The sequence below is a fragment of a genome, unplaced genomic scaffold, assembly GCF_019419815.1.
Source record: "Pyrus x bretschneideri cultivar Hongxiangsu unplaced genomic scaffold, Pyrus_bretschneideri_v1 Contig112, whole genome shotgun sequence".
Lineage (NCBI taxonomy): Eukaryota > Viridiplantae > Streptophyta > Magnoliopsida > Rosales > Rosaceae > Pyrus > Pyrus x bretschneideri.
The window spans coordinates 517817-545709 of NW_025999405.1; the positions used below are offsets into that span (position 1 = coordinate 517817).

Sequence of the window (27893 nt, forward strand, 5' to 3'; positions counted from 1 at the left end):
ATGTCCATGAATGAATGAATGCAAGGGTATTTATAGGAGTAGTGGAGGGAACATATGGCTATGTCATTTGTAGGTGAAGTAGGTGGATGTTGTAGGTGAAGTAGGTGGATGTTGTAGGTGAAATAGGTGGATGTTGTAGGTGAAGTAGGTGGATGTTGTAGGTGATTATGAGTGATAAGTGAATGATTATGATAAGTGATAAATGAATGTATGATATGATAAGTGGTGAATGATATGTGGTGAATGATAAGTGGTAGTGTTTAAGTATTTAAAATAGGGAACAAAGCCCTTCCTTGCATGGCAAGGAAGGGAGACACAAGGAAACACACGACAATGTCCTAAGGTTGCTAGGAATGTTGTTTTTGTGTTCTAAAATGCGTAGGAGTTTTCAATGATGCTCAAACATGAGGTCTTTTTAGGATTTAACTTTCCTACTTCAAGTCTTCAATTTCGTCCATCCTTTTGGCTCCAAGCATATGATATCCATTCCAATCTCTAATTTGCTCCAAAAGGCTCCAAAAGGCATCCTTTTGCATACTTTGCCCTTAGAACCTGAAAACACACAAAAGAAGCATAAAGAACTAAAATAACTAAAGAAACATAACGTAAATGTACGAGAACAAGCCATTTAAGTCGCATAAATATGCTCCTATCACAATGGTTGAACTAGGGAGTTTGCCTTGGTCGCAAAATTGTCCTACGAACTCCGCTATCTGCCCAATTTGCTTTTCCAAGTGGTCCAACCTTTTGTCTTCTTGTCGAGCCTCATTGTCTTGATTTTGTGAGCCCTGCACCAAACAAATTAATTCGTTAAGCTTTTGATTATAATCTATTGACGAACTTAAATTTGGTTGGGCATATTGAATATGAGGTTGTGGTGGGTGTATAGGTCTTGAATAGAACTCCTCATATGGCTGCCAATATCCTTCTTCTTGAACATGTTGAGGTTCCCACCACATAGAGTTTGAATGATCACTCCAATCTGAACTGTAAGTATTGGAAAACACGTTATTCCTTGATTGAAGATCAAATATATCAACACTTTGCATTTGAGACCTTTCCATGAGCTGTGACAAAAGAGAAGCATTATCAAGTGCCATGTTGTTCTTCTCTAGTATTTGAATTCAACAAACAAAACACAAATCAAAAACTAAAAACTAAAATACATAACAGAAACAAACAATCCAAGAGATTAGCAAATTTGCTAATCCCCGGCAACGGCGCCAAAATTTGATGCGAGATTTATACGCACACAAATTAAACCCTCTTTTTGTCAAATTGTAGTATATGTATAAGTAGGGATCGTTCTGGACCGGGGATTAGGATGGATTGTTAATCACTTGGATTTGACTTAAAAACGTAAAAACACAATATAAAACTCTATACTAGACTCAAAGAATGCAAAACTAAACTTTAAAACACTAAAACAAACCAAAAGACTCAAACATCACCCAAAACACTCAAAACTGCCTTAAAAACACTTTCTGGGCAGTTTTGAGCACTTTGGTGAATTTGGACGAAATTATGTAATAAATTGAATCAAAACACTTAGAAACATAAACTAAGACACTTTCTAACTAAATTGGACAATAAAGTAAAGGGGGATTGAGTTTTGACGAAATTAAACTAAATGAACAAATTGTAATTAAAGCAGAATGTAAATATGAATATGATGAAAGTATGGATGAATGCTAGCTAAGGGGTTCATCTCCACACATGTTACACTTGCATAATAAAATGATTTCCAATTGGATTTCAATAAACCATGAATTCTCAATGCTCCAAGTTAATTAGGTCCGCTTAAATTAACTTTCAAATCTTCCTAACGTTATTGAATTGGATGATTGCATACGACAACCCAAAACATTCCCCACAAGTCCCCTACATGATTGCATAATAGAGATACAAGCAAGAATCATTACGCTCTATGAAAATTATAAGTGTTGACGAGGCATTCGTTACTATGGAATACGCATGAAACTTATGCCAAGAATTCGTTTAACGCGATTGTTTATAAGCAACCTCCACTACTTGTGAATATAAGTTCGTAACTATTAGGTGAAACTCACTTATATTCTAGCGTCATATTTATGCATGAAAATTAAGTGTGCACTCTCAATAAACATACATAAATAAGTTATCAATCAAACAGTTAAACGAATTGAATCCACAACTTATGAAACGCAATTAGAAGTAATCAAATCAAAATGCAAGCATAAACATATATTTCGAATTCCCCCCTAGCCAAGGGGGGTTTAGTTGAATTTAAACATTGGAATCAAAGAAACACCTAAACATTCGAACAACTCAAACTTGAATTGTATGAACGTTTAGGCCCTCTTCTCTTCCATTCCTCATTCGTACAAAACAAAGAGTATTGAAATTAAACATTGAAATCAAAGAAACACCTAAACATTCCAACAACTCAAACTTGAATTGTATGAACGTTTAGGCCCTCTTATCTTCCTCTTCGTTGTAGCACAAGGTCTAAGGATAGTTTGATGGTGTGAATGGTTTGGGGAGTGGTTGGAGTGGCTGCAATGGAGGAGAAAAGTGTTTTGGTGGCTGCTGCAAGGGTGTGGAGAGGTTTTGACGAATTTCTGGAATATGGAAGAGTGAATGAGAATGAATGAATGTTGTGTGAAGTGTGTATGGTATTTATAGGGAGAAAGAGAGGGAACATGACAGCTAGGAACTTGGTGGAAATCTGAAATGGTGATGGGAGATGCATGTGGCAGATTTATGCATGTGATTAAAGGGTGGGAATGCATGTGCTTTGACAGAAATGAAAGGGAATGCATGTGCAATGAGTGTGGAGTGAATGATTGAATGCATGTGGCTGATAGGTATGAATGATTATGGTTGCATGTGGGTGGAAATGCATGTGGAATTAAAACTAGAGTGAATGATGATGAATGCATGTGGATTAAAGAGAGAGAATGTGGTGTAATGATGAAGTGGAATAAGTGCATGTGGATGTGGCTGATTTGATTTATGGAAGATGCATGTGGATTAAAGATGAGTGAATAATTATGGGTGCATGTGGATGAATGTGCATGTGCAAGGTTGTTGTTGTGATAAGTGATAAGTGTATGGTTATGATAAGTGAATGATATGATAAGTGAATGATAAGATAAGTGAATGATATGATAAGTGAATGATATGATAAGTGGATGATAAGATAAGTGAATGATATGTAATGATATGTGGGAGTGTGGCTGAAATGAAGGAGTGGAATGTTGGAATGTTATCCACGGCTAAGGAAATTGGAAAGGTTTAAATGTCCTAAAACTAAAGGGAACAAGGTTTCAACACTTTGGAATTCAATTAGGTCTTCAATTTCGTCCAACACTTTGGCGCCAAGCATAAGCTATCCATCCTTAGCCCAAAAGTGCTCCAAACGTCTCCAAAATGCATCTTTTTGCTCCTTTAGCCCTTTGGACCTACAAACACACGAAAATAGCTTAAAGTACTAAAATAACTAAAGAAACATAACATAAATGCACGAGAACAAGCCATTTAAGTCGCACGAATATGCTCCTATCACATCCTGCCGAGTTTTTCCCTTTGGTTTTATGAAAGTTTCTTGTGCATTACATACTCTTGATTATGAACCAAAATTGCACATCACAACTAGGTTCATGATTAGAGACATTTGATCAAATCCACACATCATATGGTTGATCATGTCCAAGTGAAACAAACTCAAGAAATAGGTAGATGAATGAGTACAAACTAACTTAACAAACATGGACTTGGTTTAGCAATGGTGAAACTGAATCCCTAGCTTCATCTCCATTGGTACTATCTCATTTTATTAGTTGTTGAGTCATTTATTTGTGTTTACTTCACTTTCTTATACTTTCAAATTACAACAACAAATCTGCCTATTTAGACTAGTTGATTCAATTCTTAATCTGCCGAGTTTTGGTTAGTTCGATTCATTTCTTAGAATTCTTGCAAAACAAGTAATTACATAGGTCCAATTAGTCCCTGTGGATTCGACACCCTTGCTTGTGCCATTATACTAAACATATTCTAGCATTAGGAAGGAATAATACATCAACAAAAATGGCGCCGTTGCCGGGGACTGATTTCAGTCCCTTGTAATTGCTTGTTTGCTTGTTTGCTATTTTGATTAGTGTCAAGGTTCATAACTTGTCGAATTGATAACTGGAAGTTAGTTTAAGTTGCATATATTTCGTGAGTAGAGAGGAATCCCTTAGCCATTCCATTATCCATTGGTTTACATCAATTTGCTTTACAATCTGTTTTCTTTAAATTATGTCCATTTAATTAAATTTCGTCCAAATACAAATTCCCCCCCATATTTTGTTAAGTCTTAAGCTTAGAATCTGTCTTATCTTGTGTTTTGAAGCATTTTGAGTCAAGCCCAAACCTAATTTTCGGCCAAAGTTGAGTTTAGTGTCAAAACTGCCCAGTTTGTGTTTTTAGGCAGTTTTGAGAGTTTTTAGCTTGTTTTGAGTCTTGTGAATCTGTTTTGAGTCCTTTGAGTCCTTTCAAACGTTTTTAAGTTTATTTTTGTTCATTTCATTGTTGTTTGCTAGTAGATTTTCATTCACACTTGTGTTATTTTATTTCAGGTAGTATATGTCAAATAGACTTGTTGAGTTAGGCCAAAGAATTGAACGGTTGAAGGGCCACACTTTGGACAACTTTGTGCCATCAAGTTCATCCTTTAACCGTGAGGAAGAGGAAGGGAATTCACCTAGTTCAACAAGTAAAGAATCTGAGCAATTTAATAGGGAAAGAGAAGAAGAGATGGCGGGCAACGAAGATGAACTTCGAGCTTTGGAGGACTTTGCTCAACCAATCATACCAAATTCACCTTCATGCATCTTACTGCCCACAGAAGCTAGAAACTATGATCTCAAATCTTCACATTTCCATATGTTTCCTTCATTTTATGGCTTACCTAATGAAGACCCTTTAGCTCATATTAAAGAGTTTTACAATGTTGTGAGTGGTTTACCTTTGCAGGGAGTAAGTGAAGCAAATTTGAGGATGAGGGTGTTTCCTTACACCTTGAAAGATAAGGCCAAGAGTTGGTTGATGACTCTAACACCAGGTTCCCTCACTACATGGGATGCCGTGGCTAAAAAGTTCTTGGAGAAGTTCTTTTCCACTCAAAAGACAGCCACATTAAGGGGACAAATCTTCAACTTCAAACAAGATGATGGAGAACCTTTCAATGAGTGTTGGGAGCGTTTTAAAGGCCTCTTGATACAATGTCCACACCATGGGTTACCTTTTCACTTACAAATGCAAATTTTCTATGATGGACTAACCCAAACTTGTCAATCAACTGTTGATAATGCAGCAGGTGGAGCATTGAAGAAAAAGAATGCCCAAGAGTCATATAACATTTATGAGATGTTGGGGTCTAATGCTCAACACAAAGATTTAAGGGGTAAGAAAGTTGGAGTCTATGAAACAAGTTCTAATCATGAGCTTTTGTTGCAGGTAGCTAACCTAGAAAGGAAGCTTGAATCCGTGCTCAACATGGTGCCAAAAGCAAATGAAGTGTGTGCCATTTGCAACTTACCAAACCACCCTACTCATCAATGTCCATCTAGGGAGGCTTATCCCGAGTATGTTCAAGAGCAAGTGAACCTCATGAATTCTTACAATCAAAGACCAAGGAATGATATGTATTCCAATACATATAACCCGAGTTGGAGAGATCATCCCAACCTTTCATGGAAGAACAACAATCAATTCCAAACTTTCCAACCAAAACCTGCCACTACCCTTGAGGATACGGTTAAGTTGTTAGCCCAAAACACTTTGCAATTCCAACATTCCACAAATAGCACTCTCCAACAACATTCGGCAGCCCTAACCAAAATGGAGACACAATTGGGGCAGATTGCAGATGCCTTGAACCAAAGAGAGGTTGGGAAATTTCCAAGCCAACCCGTGATACTCCAAAGGAACCAAGAGCAAGCCAAAGCAATCACTACACTTAGAAGTGGTAAGGTTATTGATAATAGAGTTGGCAATGAAGTTACTAATGAATATGATCATGTGAATGCAGGTGTTACTCAAGGAGACAATGAGAAACCAAATGAGGAACCAAGCCATGCTACTTCCTCATTTGAAGCACCAAATCTTCACAAGGCCGAGAAACCATACACTCCACCAATACCATTCCCTGGAAGACTTGCCAAGAGCAAGCAGGATAAGTTATTTAAGGAAATTTTTGATATACTAAGCAAAGTGAATGTTAACTTACCTTTGCTTGATGTCATTAGGAACATGCCGGCATATGGGAAGTTCTTCAAGGAGTTAAACAGCTACAAAAGGAAGTATGGACCACATGAGAAGGTTGTGGTGTCTGAGAATGTGAGTGCAGTTTTGCAAAGAAAACTTCCACCAAAGCTCAAGGATCCAGGAAGTTTCTCTATCAACATCACCATAGGGGACAAGAAAGTAGAGAAGGCAATGCTTGATTTGGGTGCTAGCATCAACTTAATGCCTTATTCAGTGTACCTTCAACTAGGTTTGGGAGATTTGAAAGCCACCACCATTTCATTACAACTTGCAGACAGATCCGTGAAATATCCAAGAGGTATAGTAGAAGATATTCTAGTTCAAGTTGAAAAACTAATCTTGCCTGCAGATTTTGTAGTGTTGGACATGGAAGAAGCTCCTATACATGATCGTGAGTTGCCAATATTGCTTGGGAAACCTTTCATGGCCACGGCCAAAACCATCATTGATGTGCAAAATGGACTCCTCACTATGACAGTGTTAGGAGAGACAGTTCAATTCAAAGTGTTTGAATCTCTTTCTCATCATTCGTCAGCTCTTGATTGTTATGCCATTGATGTGCTTGATTCACTTGTATTCTCTAAGTTCTTGCAGGCACAATCGAATGACCCATTACAAACTGTTTTGAGTCAATCTCAAGATGAGTTTGATGAAGAAGATGCACTCATGGAAGAAGTAGCTGCCTTGGAAGCATTAGCATTGTATCCTTTAAATGTTTCACCTCTTTTAGAGCCTTTAGAATCATCAATGTCACATCTAACTCCTTCCACTGTTAAGGCACCAAAACTTGAACTTAAACCACTTCCACCACATCTAAAATATGCATATCTAGCTGACTTTGAAACTCTTCCAATTATCATAGCTTCTGATCTCACCCCAAATGAAGAAGATAAACTAATTAGGGTGTTAAAAGAGTTCAAATCAGTTTTTGGTTGGTCTATTGCAGATATCAAGGGAATAAGCCCTACCATGTGCATGCATAGGATTCTTTTGGAGGAAGGGGCAAAGTCAACTCGTGAGCCACAAAGAAGACTCAATCCACACATGAAGGAGGTTGTTAGGAATGAGGTGTTGAAATTGTTAGATGTGGGGATCATATATCCCATTTCTGATAGCAAATGGGTGAGTGCTATTCAAGTGGTACCTAAGAAGGTAGGAATCACAGTAATGAGGAATGAAAACAATGAGCTTGTGCCCACAAAGCCCACGGCCAGTTGGCGTGTTTGCACCGATTACAGGAAGTTGAACTCTAGCACTAGAAAAGATTACTTTCCTATGCCTTTCATAGATCAAATGCTTGAGAGATTGGCGGGTTACTCACATTATTGTTTTCTGGATGGTTACTCAGGTTACAATCAAATTGCAATCGCTCCGGAGGATCAAGAGAAAACAACCTTTACTTGCCCCTTTGGCACATTTGCATACCGGAGAATGCCTTTTGGACTTTGCAATGCTCCAGCAACATTCCAAAGATGCATGTTGGCCATCTTTTCTGACATGGTAGAAAGATTCATTGAGGTATTTATGGATGACTTCTCAGTGTTTGGTTCCTCTTTTGATGAATGTCTTAACCATCTCTCTTTAGTACTTCAAAGATGTCAAGAAACAAATTTGGTTCTCAATTGGGAAAATTGCCAATTTATGGTGAAACAAGGAATTGTGTTGGGACATGTAATCTCTAGCAAAGGAATGGAGGTGGACAAAGCCAAAATTGACGTCATCACCAATATGGTAGCCCCCACCACTGTGAAGGGAGTAAGAAGTTTTTTGGGCCATGCGGGTTTTTATCGTCGTTTCATTAAGAACTTTTCAATGATCACTCGTCCATTATGCAATCTGTTAGCTAAAGATGTTGTATTTCATTTTGATAAGGCTTGTATGGATGCATTCAATACCTTGAAATATGAACTAACCTCGGCCCCTATTATTACGGCACCAGATTGGTCATTACCTTTTGAATTAATGTGTGATGCCTCTGACTATGCTATTGGTGCAGTTTTAGGGCAAAGGGTGAACAAGCGTCCACATGTGATCTACTATGCAAGCAGGACTCTGCATGATGCCCAACTTAACTATTCCACAACTGAGAAGGAGTTGCTTGCTGTTGTTTTTGCCTTAGAAAAGTTTAGGTCATATCTTGTGGGATCTAAAGTTATTGTGTTTTCTGATCATGCAGCCCTTAGGTACTTGATGACAAAGAAGGATGCTAAACCACGCTTGATTAGATGGATACTCTTACTACAAGAGTTTGACTTGGAAATTCGAGATAAGAAGGGCACTGATAATGTTGTGGCCGACCATTTGTCCAGGCTTAATGAAAACCATGGAGTTGGACAACCTTTGCCCCTAAATGAATCATTTCCAGATGAACAACTCCTTGTTGTTCAAGAACAAGAACCATGGTATGCAGATTTTGTTAATTATCTTGCTTGTGGTATAATGAGAAATGACCTTTCTTTTCAGGAAAGAAAGAAGTTCCTTGCCATGGTAAAGCACTACGTTTGGGACGAACCATATTTGTTTAAATATTGCCCTGATCAAATCATTAGGAGATGTGTCCCAGAGAGTGAGAAACAAAGCATCCTAACATTTAGTCACACATTGGCATGTGGAGGCCATTTTGGTGCCAAAAAGACATCGCTAAAGGTTTTACAATCTGGTTTCTTTTGGCCTACTTTATTCAAAGATGCTTTTGATTTTTGTTCTAAGTGTGATAGGTGCCAGAAAATGGGGAACATTAGCCGAAGAAATGAGATGCCATTGAACAACATTTTGGTGGTGGAACTCTTTGATGTTTGGGGAATCGATTTCATGGGACCATTTCCATCCTCCTTTGGCTACTTATACATATTAGTGGCAGTGGATTACGTATCCAAATGGGTTGAAGCCATTGCTACAAGAACTAATGATCATAAGGTTGTGTTGAATTTTCTTAAAGATGTGATTTTTTGTAGGTTTGGAACCCCAAGAGCTATTAGTGATGGTGGCAGCCATTTCTGCAACAAACCCTTTGAATCCTTGATGAAGAAGTACAACATCAACCACAAAGTGGCAACCCCGTACCATCCTCAAACCTCGGGACAAGTGGAGATTAGCAATAGGGAGATCAAGAACATCTTGATGAAGACTGTGAGCCCTACAAGGAAGGATTGGTCATTGAGGTTAAATGATGCACTATGGGCATATAGAACAGCATACAAGACCCCCATTGGCATGAGTCCTTATCGCCTTGTGTTTGGGAAAGCTTGTCATTTGCCAATGGAGCTTGAACACCGTGCATATTGGGCCATCAAAAAGTTCAACTTTGATTACAAGGATGCTGGAGTAGCAAGGAAACTCCAACTTAATGAGTTGGAAGAACTCAGAAATGAAGCATATGAGAATGCCAAAATCTACAAGGAACGGACTAAGCTCTATCATGACAAGGCCATCCTAAGGAAGGAGTTTCACCAAGGTATGAAAGTACTTTTGTTTGACTCACGTTTGAGACTTTTTCCAGGAAAATTGAAGTCTAGGTGGGTGGGACCATTTAAAGTGCTGCAAACATTTCCCCACGGAGCTGTGGAGATAGAGAACATGAAGAATGGCACCTCTTTTAAAGTCAACTGGCAGCGATTGAAACCATATTTGGATAAAGTGGATGAAGAGCAAGTGTATCAAGTCGTGGATGTTCTTGAATTTTCAACACCATAAACAAGCTACCATGTCTTGCCTAGACATTAAATACAGCGCTGGCTAGGAGGCAACCTAGTGTGGTTTGTGTTCTTTCTTTATGTTGTGTTTATTTTGTTACCATTCCATATTCTTTGCCTACTTGCATTGCATACAATTTTAAACATCGAGGACAATGTTTAGATTAGGTTTGGGGGTGGTTTGGAAGTTTTGTTTTGTGTTTGTGCCTATTTGAGGTGTTAGTTTTGGTTAAGAATGTTTGTGCATGCTAATACGAATGTATATGAGGACTATGTTTGAAAACAAACGATTGGGTTGCTATGGAAAAGAGTTGCATCTTGTTGTCATTTATAAGGCTATAACTCTTGAAATTATGATGATAGAGGTACCATACTCAAATTCTGGAAGAAGAATAGTGGAGACTACCCTAGTGAGTTATTTTGAGCCTAGTTGCTTATTTGAGAGGGTTTAAAGTGTTTCTACTCCTATCTGTTTCTTTCAATTTCACTTTAAATGATCTCATTACTTCTATTTTGATTGAATACTAAGAATTACTCTCTTTGTAGATACCATGTGTTTAGTATCATTCATGAATGAAACCAATGAGACGATGTTAGGCTATGCATGTTTTAACTACTAAAAGGCTTAAATCCCATCCCTTTGTGTGCTCCATTCACCCTTGTTGCAGTGATGCGTGGTTTATACGCACACAAATTAAACCCTCTTTTTATCAATTGTAGTATAGGTGCAAGTAGGGATCGTTCTGGACCGGGGATTAGGAGGGATTGTTAATCACTTGGATTTGACTTAAAAACGTAAAAACATATTATAAAACACTAAACTAGACTCAAAGAATGTAAAACTAAACTTTAAAACACTAAAACAAATCAAAAGACTCAAAATGCTTTTAAAAACACAAACTAAAATGCTATACTAAACTCGAAGAATTCAAAACTAAAAATAAGAAAGATTAAGACTAAGACTTAAACGAAATATGGGGGGATTGATTTTGGACGAATTTAAACTAAAATGGATAGATTGTAAAGAAAACAAATTGTAAATATGAAATTGACGGAAATGAATGGATGGTATGGCTAGCTAAGGGGTTCATCTCCATACATGTTACACTTGCATAATAAAATGGTTTCCAATTGCATTTCAATAAACCATGAATTCTCAACACCCCGGGTTAATTAGGTCCGCTTAAATTAACCGTCAAGTTTTCCTTAAGTTAATGAATTGGATGATTGCATACGACAACCCAAAGCATTCCTCACAAGTTCCCTACATGAATTGCATAATAGAGAAACAAGCAAGAATCATTAAGCATCATGAAAACTATAAGTGTTGACGAGGCATTCGTTACTATGATTGCATGAAACTTATGCCAAGAATTCGTTTAACGCGATTGTTTATAAGCAACCTCCACTACTTGTGAATATAAGTTCATAACGATTAGGTGAAACTCACTTATATTCTAGCGTCATATTCATGCATGAAAATTAAGCGCGCATTCTTAATAAACATACATAAATAAGTTATCAATCAAACGGTTAAACAAATTGAATCCACAACTTATGAAACGCAATTAGAAGTAATCAAATCAAAATGCAAGCATAAACATATATTTCGAATCCCCCCCTAGCTAAAGGGGGGTTTAGTTCCTCATACAAAACAAAGAGAATTGAAATTAAACATTGAAATCAAAGAAACGCCTAAACATTCCAACAACTCAAACTTGAATTGTATGAACGTTTAGGCCTTCTTCTCTTCCTCTTTATTGTAGCATAAGGTCTAGGGATAATTGGTTTGGGGGATGGAAGTGTGGAATGAAAAAGGAATTATGGAAATAGGTGAGGAGTGGTGGAGAAAATGGTGCAGAAAATGGAGAGAAACTCACGGCTAGAGAAGGAATGGAGTGTTTGTGTTGTGGTATCTACAATGGAATGAGATGGAATGGGGAGTGAATGAATTTTGAGGAGTGTTGGATGCTTATTTATAGGTGAAATGGGGGGACCAAAAAGGGAATATTGCAGCTAGGAGGGGATGAATGATTATGGGTGCATGTGTTTGGAATAATGAAGGGGGAATGTATGTAATAAAACAACTAGGAAAAGTTATGGAAAGCTGGAAATCTGAAAATGCAAATGGGAATGCTGAAATGCAAAGGTGGCCACGGTTTTGAGTGTGTTTTGTGTTGGAAATGCATGTGAATGCATGTGAATGTTGTTTGTGTGAAGTGTGTGTGGGTTAAAGAGTGAATGGTGGTGTAATGATGAAGTGTGATGGCTGAAAATGTCAAGGGAAATGCATGTGATTGCACGGCAAAGAATTTCAGGATGCATGTGTGTGGTGTGTTGTGTGATTTGTTTTGTGGTTAATGGGAATGTGGTTGAATGATTTAAATGGACATGTGGGGTGTAATTGCAAAGGGAATGCAAAGTGAATGAATAATGAATGCATGTGCACTGTTTTTGGGAGAAAGGTGGCTGAATGTGCATGTGAATTAGGTTGTGAAAACATGTGGAATGTGGCTGGAATTGATGAGTAATGCACGGTTTTGTTGTTGGTTCTTTGGTGATGAATGCAATGATGAAATGGATGGGAGTGCATGTGGATTAGGTGGTGTAATGATGAAGTGGGAAGTGGAAGAATGTGGTTGGAAATGGCTAAGGGGACGCACGGCTAGGAAGAAGAATGAATGATGTGCATGTGTGTGAATGCATGTGGATTAGGTGGAAAGAGGTGGGTGTGCATGTGATTTGAAATGCATATGTTTAAATGGTTGAAATGTGTAGATGATTATGAGTATGATAAGTGATAAATGAATGATATGTGGTGAGTGATAAGTGAATGGAAGTGATAAGTGATAAGTGAATGGAAGTGATAAGTGAATGGTTTGATAAGTGATAAGTGAGTGGAAGTGATAAGTGATAAATGAATGATATGTGGTGAGTGATAAGTGAATGATATGATAAGTGAATGCTTTAAGTGTTTAAAATAGGGAACAAAGCCCTTCCTTGCATGGCAAGGAAGGGGGACACAAGGAAACACACGACAATGTCCTAAGGTTGCAAGGAATGTTGTTTTTGTGTTCTAAAATGCGTAGGAGTCTTCAATGATGCTTAAACATGAGGTCTTTTAGGATTTAACTTTCCTACTTCAAGTCTTTAATTTCGTCCATCCTCTTGGCTCCAAGCATATGATATCCATTCCAATCTCTAATTTGCTCCAAAAGGCTCCAAAATGCATCCTTTTGCATACCTTGCCCTTAGAACCTGAAAACACACAAAAGAAGCATAAAGGACTAAAATAACTAGAGAAACATAACGTAAATGCACGAGAACAAGCCATTTAAGTCGCATGAATATGCTCCTATCATGCAGCCAAACACTTTAGCCCAATTCTTTCATCATCCACACCATACTCTACCCATTCTAGCCCATTACAAGCCATACCTTATAGTTTGGGGAATACCAAGGTGATGAAGACTAAAGGTAAATTGAGCTTAGAACAAGATTGTGGCATGTACCGAGGGCACCTATGTTGAAGATGCTTTTAAAAAAAAAAGGTTATATAAAAAAAAAAAAAAAAAGAGAATTAAAATGGATACAAGTTCCAAATCTCCTCATTATAAGACATAGGGTCTGGATGCCAAAAACAAAGAAGAAAGAAAACAAATGCAAGTGAAGAGCATGATCCTCAAGAACACTTTGGTATGCCCCAAGCTCTAGTATTTCATATCTCTTCTCTCGTAACCTATAACCTAAGCCTTACATTACAATCTTGAGAAAGACCTAGCTGATCATTGAGGATGTATTCATGGGTGATGGTAAATGTGTGTGTTATCTATATTCTTAGCGTTTGATTCATTTCATGAGATCTACTCAGAAATTGTGCTTCCATTCCAGATTTCATATGTGAGAATTTTGATTCACTTTACATAATTTCACTCATATATGGTTGTGGAGGGATTAAACCTTAGGATCTGAGTGAAAATTTTGAGTGAAATCTGTGAGGAGTAGAGTTGAGGCGAATTCTATCTGAAGCATTTGGGTATGGTGACCTTGAAGTTGTAAGACATGGAGAAATATCTTTATACGTTACAATTGATACGATTCTTTGAAGTGGAAATCTTTTGAGTTGAATGAATGACAAAATCTTCATTGGTTCTTATTAGTTTGTTTAAAGCATGTTTTAACCAAGTTGTTTGCAGATTTTGTAAATGTTTGTGGGTGTCATCACTGTAAGCCCTCAGGAGACACAACTCCTCCAACTAGGGACACCTAGAGGTTCAAAGGCTTGTTGCACATGCTCAGTGCAATCGTTTGGCCAACGAAAGTGGTTTAGTGATAGGAGCATATTCATACGACTTAAATGGCTTGTTCTCGTGCATTTACGTTATGTTTCTTTAGTTATTTTAGTACTTTAAGCTATTTTCGTGTGTTTGTAGGTCCAAAGGGCTAAAGGAGCAAAAAGATGCATTTTGGAGACTTTTGGAGCACTTTTGGGCTAAGGATGGATAGCTTATGCTTGGCGCCAAAGTGTTGGACGAAATTGAAGACCTAATTGAAGACCAAAGTGTTGGAACCTTGTTCCCTTTAGTTTTAGGACATTTAAACCTTTCCAATTTCCTTAGCCGTGCATAACATTCCAACATTCCACTCCTTCATTTCAGCCACACTCCCACATATCATTACTTATCATCACCACTTATCATATCATAACCACATATCATATCACTTATCACTTATCACTTATCATCATCACTTATCATATCACTTATCATAATCACTTATCACTTATCATCATCACTTATCACTTATCACTTATCATCATCACTTATCACTTATCACTTATCATCATCACTTATCACTTATCACTTATCACTTAACATGCATAACACACATCCATTCTAACACATTGTCATTGCACATGCATTTCCTTCATTAATTAACCCACATGCACCCTTTATTCTTTCATCATTGCAGCCACATTCCACATGCATTTGCACATGCATTCCCTCACCAAGAAATCATTCAATACATGCATTCACTCTTTAATCACATGCACCACCAATTCAGCCACTTTCACACACCAACAACACCACTCATTGCACATGCACTCCCACCCTTTACTCACATGCATAAATCAGCCACATGCATCTCCCATCACCATTTCAGAATTCCAGCATTTGCACATGCAACCTAGCTGTCATGTTCCCTCTCCCATCCATCCATCTCCCTATAAAAACCATACACACTTCACACAATTCTCATTCACTCTTCCATATTCCAAAAATTCGTCCATATTCAGAAAATCATCCAAAACACCACCAGAAATCATCCCCTTGGCCGTGAGTTTCCCTACTAATCCAAACACCACTCCAACCACTCCCCATCCCTCCAAAACACTTCACACTATCCCAAAACTCACCTTAGACCTTGTGATACAACAACGAGGAAGAGAAGAGTGCCTAAACGTTCATACAATTCAAGTTTGAGTTGTTGGAATGTTTAGGTGTTTCTTTGATTTCAATGTTTAAATTCAATTCTCTTTGTTTTGTACGTATGAGGAATGGAAGAGAAGAGTGCCTAAACGTTCATACAATTCAAGTTTGAGTTGTTGGAATGTTTAGGTGTTTCTTTGATTTCAAAGTTATGAGGAACTAAACCCACCTTGGCTAGGGGGGGATTCGAAATAAATGTTTATGCTTGCATTTTGATTTGATTACTTCTAATTGCGTTTCATAAGTTGTGGATTCAATTTGTTTAACCGTTTGATTGATAACTTATTTATGTATGTTTATTGAGAGTGCACGCTTAATTTTCATGCATGAATATGACGCTAGAATATAAGTGAGTTTCACCTAATAGTTACGAACTTATATTCACAAGTAGTGGAGGTTGCTTATAAACAATCGCGTTAAATAAATTCTTGGCATAAGTTTCATGCAATCATAGTAACGAATGCCTCGTCAACACTTATAGTTTTCAAAGAACTTAATGATTCTTGCTTGTATCTCTATTATGCAATTCATGTAGGGAACTTGTGGGGAATGCTTTGGGTTGTCGTATGCAATCATCCAATTCAATAACTTAAGGAAAACTTGACGGTTAATTTAAGCGGACCTAATTAACCCGGGGTGTTGAGAATTCATGGTTTATTGAAATGCAATTGGAAATCGTTTTATTATGCAAGTATAACATGTATGGAGATGAACCCCTTAGCTAGCCTTCATTCCATTCATTCTATCACATTCACATTTACATTTTGCTTTAATTTACAATCTGTACATTTTAGTTTAATTTCGTAAAAACCTAAATCCCCCTTTACTTTAATGTCAAATTAGTTAGAAATACATTTAGTTTGTGTTTTTACGTTTGTGATTCAATTTGTTACATAAATTCGTCCAAAGTACTCAAAGTGCTCAAAACTGCCCAGAAAGTGATTTTAAGGCAGTTTTGAGTGTTTTGGGTAATGTTTGAGTCTTTTGGTTTGTTTTAGTGTTTTAAAGTTTAGTTTTACATTCTTTGAGTCTAGTTTAGTGTTTTATATTACGTTTTTACGTTTGTGATTCAATTTGTTACATAAATTCGTCCAAAGTACTCAAAGTGCTCAAAACTGCCCAGAAAGTGATTTTAAGGCAGTTTTGAGTGTTTTGGGTAATGTTTGAGTCTTTTGGTTTGTTTTAGTGTTTTAAAGTTTAGTTTTGCATTCCTTGAGTCTAGTATAGTGTTTCATATTGTTATTTTACGTTTTTGAGTCAAATCCAAGTGGTTAACAATCCCTCCTAATCCCCGGTCCAGAACGATCCCTACTTATACATATACTACAATTTGACGCAAAGAGGGTTTAATTTGTGTGCGTATAAATCACGCATCAAATTTTGGCGCCGTTGCCGGGGATTAGCAACTTTGCTAGTCCTTTGGATTGTTATTTTCGTTTTCTTATTAGTTTTAGTTTTCGTTTCTGTTATATATTTTAGTTTTAGTTTGTGATTTGTGTTTTGTTTATTGAATTCAAGTACTAGAGAAGCATAACATGGCACTTGATAATGCTTCTCTTTTGTCACAGCTCATGGAAAGGTCCCAAATGCAAAGCATTGATATATTTGATCTTCAATCAAGGAATAACGTGTTTTCCAATACTTACAATTCGGATTGGAGTGATCATTCAACTTCTATGTGGTGGGAACCTCAAAATGTTCAACAAGAAGGATATTGGCAACCACCTCATATTCAATATGCCCAACCAAACTCAAGTTCGTCAATAGATTATAATCAAAAGCTTAATGAATTAATTTGTTTGGTGCAGGGCTCACAAAATCAAGTCAAGGAGGGCCAAAATCAAGACAAAAGGTTGGACCACTTGGAAATGCAAATTGGGCAGATCGCGGAGTTCGTAGGACAGTTTCGAGACCAAGGCGAACTCCCTAGTTCAACCATTGCAAATCCGAAGGGAGAATTTGAAACTGCCAAGGAAATCATGTTGAGAAGTGACAAAGAGGTTGGAACGGACCCTCAACCATCAAAATCAAATCACAAGGAAGAGGAATACACCCAACCCACGGAAAGGGTGGAAACACCTTTACCGGAGGCACCTATTGCTCCTATGCCATCTAATTCAGGTATGGTTGTTCCAAATTTCATTATTTTTAACCCCGTTCCAACAAATATCCCTATTCCTTGCAGATTCATGACTTCCAAGGAAGAAGAAGGTGAAAAAGACATCTTGGAACCCCTTCCAAAGGTGCAAAATAGGGAATTTCATGAAGGCATTGATGCGAGATTTATACGCACACAAATTAAACCCTCTTTTTATCAATTGTAGTATAAGTATAAGTAGGGATCGTTCTGGACCGGGGATTAGGAGGGATTGTTAACCACTTGGATTTGACTCAAAAACGTAAAATAACAATATGAAACACTATACTAGACTCAAAGAATGCAAAACTAAACTTTAAAACACTAAGACAAACCAAAAGACTCAAACATCACCCAAAACACTCAAAACTGCCTTAAAATCACTTTCTGGGCAGTTTTGAGCACTTTGGTGAATTTGGACGAAATTATGTAACAAAATGAATCAAAACACTTATAAACACAATATAAAACACTAAACTAACTCAAAGAATGTAAAACTAAACACTTAAAACATTAAAACAAACCAAAAGACTCAAACATCACCCAAAACACTCAAAACTGCCTTAAAATCACTTTCTGGGCAGTTTTGAGCACTTTGGTGAATTTGGACGAAATTATGTAACAAAATGAATCAAAACACTTATAAACATAAACTAAAACACTTTCTACTAAATTGGACAATAAAGTAAAGGGGGATTGAGTTTTATACGAAATTAAATAAAATGTACAGATTCGAATTAAGACAGATAGTATATATGAATGTGATGAAATGGAATGAATGGATGAATGCTAGCCAAGGGGTTCATCTCCATACATGTTATACTTGCATAATAAATGATTTCCAATTGCATTTCAATAAACCATGAATTCTCAACACCCCAAGTTAACCGTGATGCACTAATTAACCTTCAAATCTTCCTAACGTTATTGAATTGGATGATGCATGCGACAATTCAAAACATTCCCCACAAGTCCTCAACATGAATGCATAGAAGAGGTACAAGCAAGAATCATTACGCTCTATGAAAATTATAAGTGTTGACGAGGCATTTGTTACTATGAATGCATGAAACTCTTGCCAAGAATTCGTTTAACGCGATTGTTTATAAGCAACCTCCACTACTTATGAATATAAGTTCGTAACTATTAGGTGAAACTCACTTATATTCTAGCGTCATATTCATGCATGAAAATTAAGCGTGCACTCTCAATAAACATACATAAATAAGTTATCAATAAAACGGTTAAACAAATTGAATCACAACTTATGAAACGCAATTAGAAGTAATCAAATCAAAATGCAAGCATAAACATATATTCGAATCACCCCCCAACCAAGGGGGAGTTTAGTTCCTCATGGTACAAAACAAAGAGAATCAAAGAAACACCTAAACATTCCAACAACTCAAACTTGAATTGTATGAACGTTTAGGCCCTCTTATCATCCATTCCTCATTCGTACAAAACAAAGAGCATTGAAATTAAACATTGAAATCAAAGAAACACCTAAACATTCCAACAACTCAAACTTGAATTGTATGAACGTTTAGGCACTCTTCTCTTCCTCTTCGTTGTAGCACAAGGTCTAAGGATAGTTTGATGGTGTAAATGGTTTGGGGAGTGGTGGAGGAATGGAAGGATGGTGTTTGGATTTGTAGGGAAGACTCACGGCACAAAGGGGGTGGTTTGATGGTCTACATTTCTGCAATGGATGAGTTTATGGAAGAGTGTTTGGAATGGGTGAATTTCTGGCACAAAGGCCTTATTTCTGTGGTGAATGGATTGTGTGTGAATGAGAATGAATGAATGAGTATTTATAGGTGAAATGGGGGGAACATGACAGCTAGGAACTTGGTGGAAATCTGAAATGGTGATGGGAGATGCATGTGGCTGTTTGTGCATGTGATTAAAGGGTGGAAATGCATGTGCTTTGACAGAAATGAAAGGGAATGCACGGTTTTGGTTGATTTCTGGTGGTTGTGAGGTGGAAATCTAGGTGGAAATGCATGTGGATTAAAGCTATGTGAATGATTAAGGTGAATGTGCATGAGTGCATGTGAAATCTGCCAAGATGCATGTGTTATGAAGTGGATTTTCTGCAAATGCAAGGTGAATGTGCATGTGATTAAATTAAAAGATGGAATGCATGTGAATGACAGCTAGATATGTTGATGAATGCATGTGACTTGTTTGTGGTGAGTGAATGCATGTGCAAAGCTTTTTGGGAGAAAGGTGGATGAATGTACATGTGACTTAGGTTGTGAAATCTGATGGAATGATGAAGTGGCTGAAATGATGAAAGAATGAGGGTATGCACGGCACAAGGGAAGTGTTGGGTGATGGATGCATGTGGGTTAATTAATTAAGTGTATGATATGATAAGTGATTGATAAGATAAGTGAATGATATGATAAGTGGTTGATAAGATAAGTGGTGAATGATATGTGGTGAATGATATGTGATAAGTGATAAGTGATAAGTGATAAGTGATGATGATAAGTGGTTATGATAAGTGATAAGTGGTGATGATAAGTAATGGAAGCATGTGAGGGAATGAATAATGAATGCATGTGATAAGGGAATTGGAAAGGTTTAAATGTCCTAAAACTAAAGGGAACAAGGTTCCAACACTTTGGTCTTCAATTTCGTCCAACATTTTGGCGCCAAGCATAAGCTATCCATCCTTAGCCCAAAAGTGCTCCAAAAGTCTCCAAAATGCATCTTTTTGCTCCTTTAGCCCTTTGGACCTACAAACACACGAAAATAGCTTAAAGGACTAAAATAACTAAAGAAACATAACGTAAATGCACGAGAACAAGCCATTTAAGTCGCATGAATATGCTCCTATCAAATACCCCCACACTTATCTTTTGCTAGTCCTCGAGCAAAACAAAACAACAAAAGATCACGAAACTAGACAAAACGAACAAAACACAACCTACACCTTCCAACAATCGTCTCACGGATTTCCAATGCTCATGACAAGTTAAAAATCATTATTCCCACAGATTTTAGCCATCTTTACACTTAAGTACATTCTTAATCATAGTCACCACATACTATTTCACAATTAAGCAGTTAAAACCATGTTTTGAATGAAGTAACATGCCTTAGAGAATTTGCTCAAATCCTTACAAGATATGCACTCGTTTTTCACACAGATTTTCTGACTACACACCCTACACTAGTTATATGTGAGAAGATTGATGTAAATATGAATTCTAACACTCACATATGTTATAACAAAGAAAGCATTTTCTGGATTTACGATAATGACATGAATATGATCTCATGAATGGAATGCTACTACTTAGAATGAGAACCAGTGATTCCATAAGCTCATATCAATTCCAAACTCCACATATTGAATACATAACATCAAGATAGAAGTTGAGGGTTGTAACGGGGCTAAGGGTAATGGTTTAACAAAGAAAGGAAAAGTAAAACAAAGGTTCTTAAAGTAATAGTGAGCAAAGTATTGAATTAGGCACTTAGAATTCCCTTTAGAACGCAGAAGTCAACTTTGAACACCCAAGGGGAAGTCACACAAAACTTAGGGCCATATTCAGACTTTTTGGGCCCTTTCTTCAACAATCACACTTGTGAGTCCATTCTCACTTATTTTCACTCTTTTTCTTTCTTTTCTTCTTCTTTTTCTCACATTTTTTTTTCTTTTTCCCGTGCCTCCTTTAAGACTTAGGCACATACATACACACAAAAATCCCTTCCCCCACACTTATTTTCTTTCATAATGTACTCAAAAGGAATTCATTTAAGTCATGCTCACTATCTTTTAAGAACAAGGGTGTGGACAAAGAAAATAAGCTTGAAAAGGCTCAAAAGGGATAATCCTACAATACATGTGAAAAGGGATAGGCTTTTTGGCTTTGGCTTGACTAACAACTTCATCTTATTGTATGTTATGCAATCAATATCATGCTTTGAATGAAACGGATATTAGTTCTAGCATTTAGTTCTATCATGATACAATTGCATTCTAAGTAGCAACCAAGCAAGGAATAATGAGATCATGCAACAACTTTAAAAAACAAAGAATCACAGAAAATAACTCTCCAAAGAAAGTAATGGCTCGAGTCTCACAGGGATGTAGCGTTTGTTTGAGTTTCTTCCTTCAAGCATGTTACAAAAACGAATTTTTCTTTTATGATTGCATGTGAAGTCATACATTATAACCATAACCAAGCATATACCAAGAGTAAATCAAACTTTTCTCAATGTTAATAACTCTTTTTAACCGTCATGCAATTACAAACCAAATCCTTATCATTGTGTTGGAAGGTACCCTAAGACACAAACACACAAAAACGACTCAAAACACTCTTTTTAGGCTTTTTAAAACATGTTTTTCAAATTTTTATGTGATTTTCGGAGTTATAAAAACAAAACATACTAAAACACTCTAAAACAACTTAAAAACACCTTAAAACAGCAAGGAACAACATTTGAAGTAATGGGTGATAAAATCCCACGAATTTGCATCAAAACACTTTAGTTACCCCCCCCACACTTAAATCAAACATTGTCCTCAATGTTTTAAGCATAGATTCACACAAAACATAAGTAAACACACAAAAAACATTTAAACATACTAAACATGGCAAAATGTAATTAACAAAGAGAAGAGTTTAGGGACGCAAATCTGGTTATGGAGTGTAAATTCCATCTTCTCTTTGTTGATTGCATTGAGGCTTGATCTTGATGATTCCACAGGCTTACTCTCGAACTGGTTGCCGCCCATCGTTGATTTTCCTTTGTGCTACTCTTGATCTGGGCAGCAGGATTCTTTTGGTCTCCCTCGAAGGTCTGAGCTTACTCCTTTGGTCTGTTTCTTTGTTCAATCTTTCCAATTCGTATTGAAAAGGGTTGGAGGATAACTCAGCCTAAGTTTGTCTCCACATGCTTCAATGTATCATTTTCACTTGCCTTACTCGCTCCGCTTTGCAGAAGTGGTCCCTTCTCTGGAAGTGTATCAACCGTTGAAGATGACTACTCGAGAGCAACGCTAGGTAAGCAATCAGGAATAGATTCCAGGCAGTTGGCTCCAGATCGAAAGACTGACTCCAAGTGCCGGCTGATTGCTTCTTTTACTTTGCCATGCGAGTAAGAACAAGGACAAAGAAAAAGACAGGGAAAGAGCATGATATGAGATACTTTTGCTTTAGACCTTGATGATATGAGATACCTTTGCTTTTGAAGAAACGGCGAATGAAGCAGCACATGTATTTGTTGTGGTTGTCTCCACATGCTTCGATCGACCGTTTCCTTCTGCCTCATTTGTACTCCAGGTTTCTGGTATCTTCTTTGGGGAAGAAGAAAGAATTGAGTATTTCGAAAGGCTTTGCAGGGAGTGCGCCCTCAGAGGTGAGGGAGAGTTGGGCATTTTCTTCAGGTTTGCCTTGCCATAAAAGACGAAGGTCGACATATATAGAGATAATATCAAGTGGTGGTACTGTTCTTTTACCCTTGTCGACAAATGTCTCTTCGATTTCTGAACGACGTCTCTTCGATTGCTGAGCAGGCGCCCCTTCGATTTCTGAGCAGGCGCCCCTTCGATTTCTGAACGACGCCCCTTTGCTTTCTGAACGACACGTAGTAGTGCGGATGCGGCTCCTTTTGACAAAGCTGCACGCGTTTTCTGAAAAGCAGAGAAAGCATCGCCGAACTTTGCGCTTGTCGGCTAAAGATGTGTAGTTGCGGTGATGGCCTCCACGTGTTGTCTGAAAAGAAGAAATCTTTTGACAAAGTTGAACGCGCCTTCTAAAAAGCCGAAAAAGCGTCGCCAAAATTACGCCGGAAATTCCGGCTTTTTGAATCGGTGGACGCGTCGCCTTGGCTTTTTATTGAGCTATCGATCACCACAACAAACACACTCTGAAGATTTCCCATTCTTGAAAATCGACTCCGGCCCTTTGAAATTTAACTCCATCCCTTCTCTTTGAACACTTTTGAAAAATGGCAAACTCATCGAACCTTAGCTTGGAATTGAGCCTTAGCAGTGATACGGGCGCGCCGCGTCAAGGTAACGTATGGCGCCCTTCTTTCTTTTCTTCTAACGGTCCTCTCACAGGTGAAGACTCCGTGATGCAGGACGCCACAACAGCTACAATAGTAGCTAGGAACCTCCTCACTCCAAAAGATAGTAGGCTGCTGTCAGGACGGTCCAATGAGTTGGCCGTTCAAGAGTCCCTCGCACTTAGTGTTCAGTGTCCGAGTTCTGTGTCCAACATGGGCCAACGCCTGCTTGCCCGCTCCCGTCAGGTGGAATCATTGATGGCAGAGGTGGAAAGTCTTAAGCAAGAGATCCAGCAGCTTAAGTACGAGAATAGAAGTTTGCACGTGCTTGCAAACAACTATTCGACGGGCATGAAGAGGAAGCTTGATGAGCTGCAAGAGTCTGAAGGTCGGATTCACAGTGACCGTCAACGGTTTTCGTCTTTCCTCCAGAGGAACCTTTTTCCTGGGTCATCCAGCGCTTGGCCAAGTATTGAGGCCTGGAATGCTCTAGCTCCGATGCCTCCCGCTCCGATGCCTTCCGTTCCGATGCCTCCCGCTCCGATGTCTTCCGCTCCGATGCCTTCCGTAGTGGGGCTTCACGTAAACAACCTTTGTGAAGCACCACCTTTCTCCATGTTTAGTATTTTATTTAATATATGAATTTTTTTTTTTTTTTTTTTTTTTTTTTTTTTTTTTTTTTTGCATTGGGTTGCCTCCCACTCCAGGATATGTTCACGAATCGGATGAGAACTCCGAGTCATAAACTAGTACCTAAAACAAGAAACAAAACAAGATTAAGAATCTGGAATAAAAACAAACAAAAATAAAACAATCCAAGGGATTAGCAAATTTTCTAATCCCCGGCAACGGCGCCAAAATTTGATGCGAGATTTATACGCACACAAATTAAACCCTCTTTTTATCAATTGTAGTATAAGTATAAGTAGGGATCGTTCTGGACCGGGGATTAGGAGGGATTGTTAACCACTTGGATTTGACTCAAAAACGTAAAATAACAATATGAAACACTATACTAGACTCAAAGAATGCAAAACTAAACTTTAAAACACTAAGACAAACCAAAAGACTCAAACATCACCCAAAACACTCAAAACTGCCTTAAAATCACTTTCTGGGCAGTTTTGAGCACTTTGGTGAATTTGGACGAAATTATGTAACAAAATGAATCAAAACACTTATAAACACAATATAAAACACTAAACTAACTCAAAGAATGTAAAACTAAACACTTAAAACATTAAAACAAACCAAAAGACTCAAACATCACCCAAAACACTCAAAACTGCCTTAAAATCACTTTCTGGGCAGTTTTGAGCACTTTGGTGAATTTGGACGAAATTATGTAACAAAATGAATCAAAACACTTATAAACATAAACTAAAACACTTTCTACTAAATTGGACAATAAAGTAAAGGGGGATTGAGTTTTATACGAAATTAAATAAAATGTACAGATTCGAATTAAGACAGATAGTATATATGAATGTGATGAAATGGAATGAATGGATGAATGCTAGCCAAGGGGTTCATCTCCATACATGTTATACTTGCATAATAAATGATTTCCAATTGCATTTCAATAAACCATGAATTCTCAACACCCCAAGTTAACCGTGATGCACTAATTAACCTTCAAATCTTCCTAACGTTATTGAATTGGATGATGCATGCGACAATTCAAAACATTCCCCACAAGTCCTCAACATGAATGCATAGAAGAGGTACAAGCAAGAATCATTACGCTCTATGAAAATTATAAGTGTTGACGAGGCATTTGTTACTATGAATGCATGAAACTCTTGCCAAGAATTCGTTTAACGCGATTGTTTATAAGCAACCTCCACTACTTATGAATATAAGTTCGTAACTATTAGGTGAAACTCACTTATATTCTAGCGTCATATTCATGCATGAAAATTAAGCGTGCACTCTCAATAAACATACATAAATAAGTTATCAATAAAACGGTTAAACAAATTGAATCACAACTTATGAAACGCAATTAGAAGTAATCAAATCAAAATGCAAGCATAAACATATATTCGAATCACCCCCCAACCAAGGGGGAGTTTAGTTCCTCATGGTACAAAACAAAGAGAATCAAAGAAACACCTAAACATTCCAACAACTCAAACTTGAATTGTATGAACGTTTAGGCCCTCTTATCATCCATTCCTCATTCGTACAAAACAAAGAGCATTGAAATTAAACATTGAAATCAAAGAAACACCTAAACATTCCAACAACTCAAACTTGAATTGTATGAACGTTTAGGCACTCTTCTCTTCCTCTTCGTTGTAGCACAAGGTCTAAGGATAGTTTGATGGTGTAAATGGTTTGGGGAGTGGTGGAGGAATGGAAGGATGGTGTTTGGATTTGTAGGGAAGACTCACGGCACAAAGGGGGTGGTTTGATGGTCTACATTTCTGCAATGGATGAGTTTATGGAAGAGTGTTTGGAATGGGTGAATTTCTGGCACAAAGGCCTTATTTCTGTGGTGAATGGATTGTGTGTGAATGAGAATGAATGAATGAGTATTTATAGGTGAAATGGGGGGAACATGACAGCTAGGAACTTGGTGGAAATCTGAAATGGTGATGGGAGATGCATGTGGCTGTTTGTGCATGTGATTAAAGGGTGGAAATGCATGTGCTTTGACAGAAATGAAAGGGAATGCACGGTTTTGGTTGATTTCTGGTGGTTGTGAGGTGGAAATCTAGGTGGAAATGCATGTGGATTAAAGCTATGTGAATGATTAAGGTGAATGTGCATGAGTGCATGTGAAATCTGCCAAGATGCATGTGTTATGAAGTGGATTTTCTGCAAATGCAAGGTGAATGTGCATGTGATTAAATTAAAAGATGGAATGCATGTGAATGACAGCTAGATATGTTGATGAATGCATGTGACTTGTTTGTGGTGAGTGAATGCATGTGCAAAGCTTTTTGGGAGAAAGGTGGATGAATGTACATGTGACTTAGGTTGTGAAATCTGATGGAATGATGAAGTGGCTGAAATGATGAAAGAATGAGGGTATGCACGGCACAAGGGAAGTGTTGGGTGATGGATGCATGTGGGTTAATTAATTAAGTGTATGATATGATAAGTGATTGATAAGATAAGTGAATGATATGATAAGTGGTTGATAAGATAAGTGGTGAATGATATGTGGTGAATGATATGTGATAAGTGATAAGTGATAAGTGATAAGTGATGATGATAAGTGGTTATGATAAGTGATAAGTGGTGATGATAAGTAATGGAAGCATGTGAGGGAATGAATAATGAATGCATGTGATAAGGGAATTGGAAAGGTTTAAATGTCCTAAAACTAAAGGGAACAAGGTTCCAACACTTTGGTCTTCAATTTCGTCCAACATTTTGGCGCCAAGCATAAGCTATCCATCCTTAGCCCAAAAGTGCTCCAAAAGTCTCCAAAATGCATCTTTTTGCTCCTTTAGCCCTTTGGACCTACAAACACACGAAAATAGCTTAAAGGACTAAAATAACTAAAGAAACATAACGTAAATGCACGAGAACAAGCCATTTAAGTCGCATGAATATGCTCCTATCAGGCATCAAAGAGGACATATTTGCAACCACAATTCCCAAGGAAGTTGGATTTTATGACACGGGACAAGTCATAACTTTCGAAGGGGTGTTTATTTTTAAGTCCTTATCGGAACACAAAGGTAAGACGCCTCCCCGAATTTCAATTTTCTTTTCTACTAATATGTCGTTAATGATTCAGGCATCCACTCTAGAATTTAAACTATTTCCGGATCATTTCAAGTATCACCGCCCATTCAAAGACCAATTCCATGCCGTTTGATTTGAAAAAAAAAAAAAAAAAAAAAAAAAAATAGAGATAAAAAGAAAAATAAAGCGGATGTAGCCTTCACAGAGGTTGTTTGCTTGAAGCCCCACTACGTGGCAATACTCTTGAAGCGGAAGGCGTAGGAGCAGAAGGCATCGGAACGGAAGGCATCGAAGCGGAAGGCATCGGAGCAGAAGACATAGGAGCGGAAGGCATCGGAGCGGGAGGCATTGGAGCTAGAGCATTCCAGGCCTCAATACTTGGCCAAACGCTGGATGACCCAGGAAAAAGGTGCCTCTGGAGAGAAGCCGCAATCTTTTGACGGTCACCTTGAATCCGACCTTCAAATTCTTGCAGCTCATCAAGCTTCCTCTTCATGCCCGACGAATAGTTATTTGCAAGCACATGCAAACTTCTATTCTCGTACT

At 37.7% G+C, this 27893-nt stretch overlaps 1 pseudogene; it reads right to left on the minus strand.

Moving 5' to 3' along the window:
- Positions 1–5156: 5156 nt before the first annotated feature.
- On the minus strand, positions 5157–5267 carry LOC125473992 (annotated as a pseudogene).
- Positions 5268–27893: the final 22626 nt, after the last annotated feature.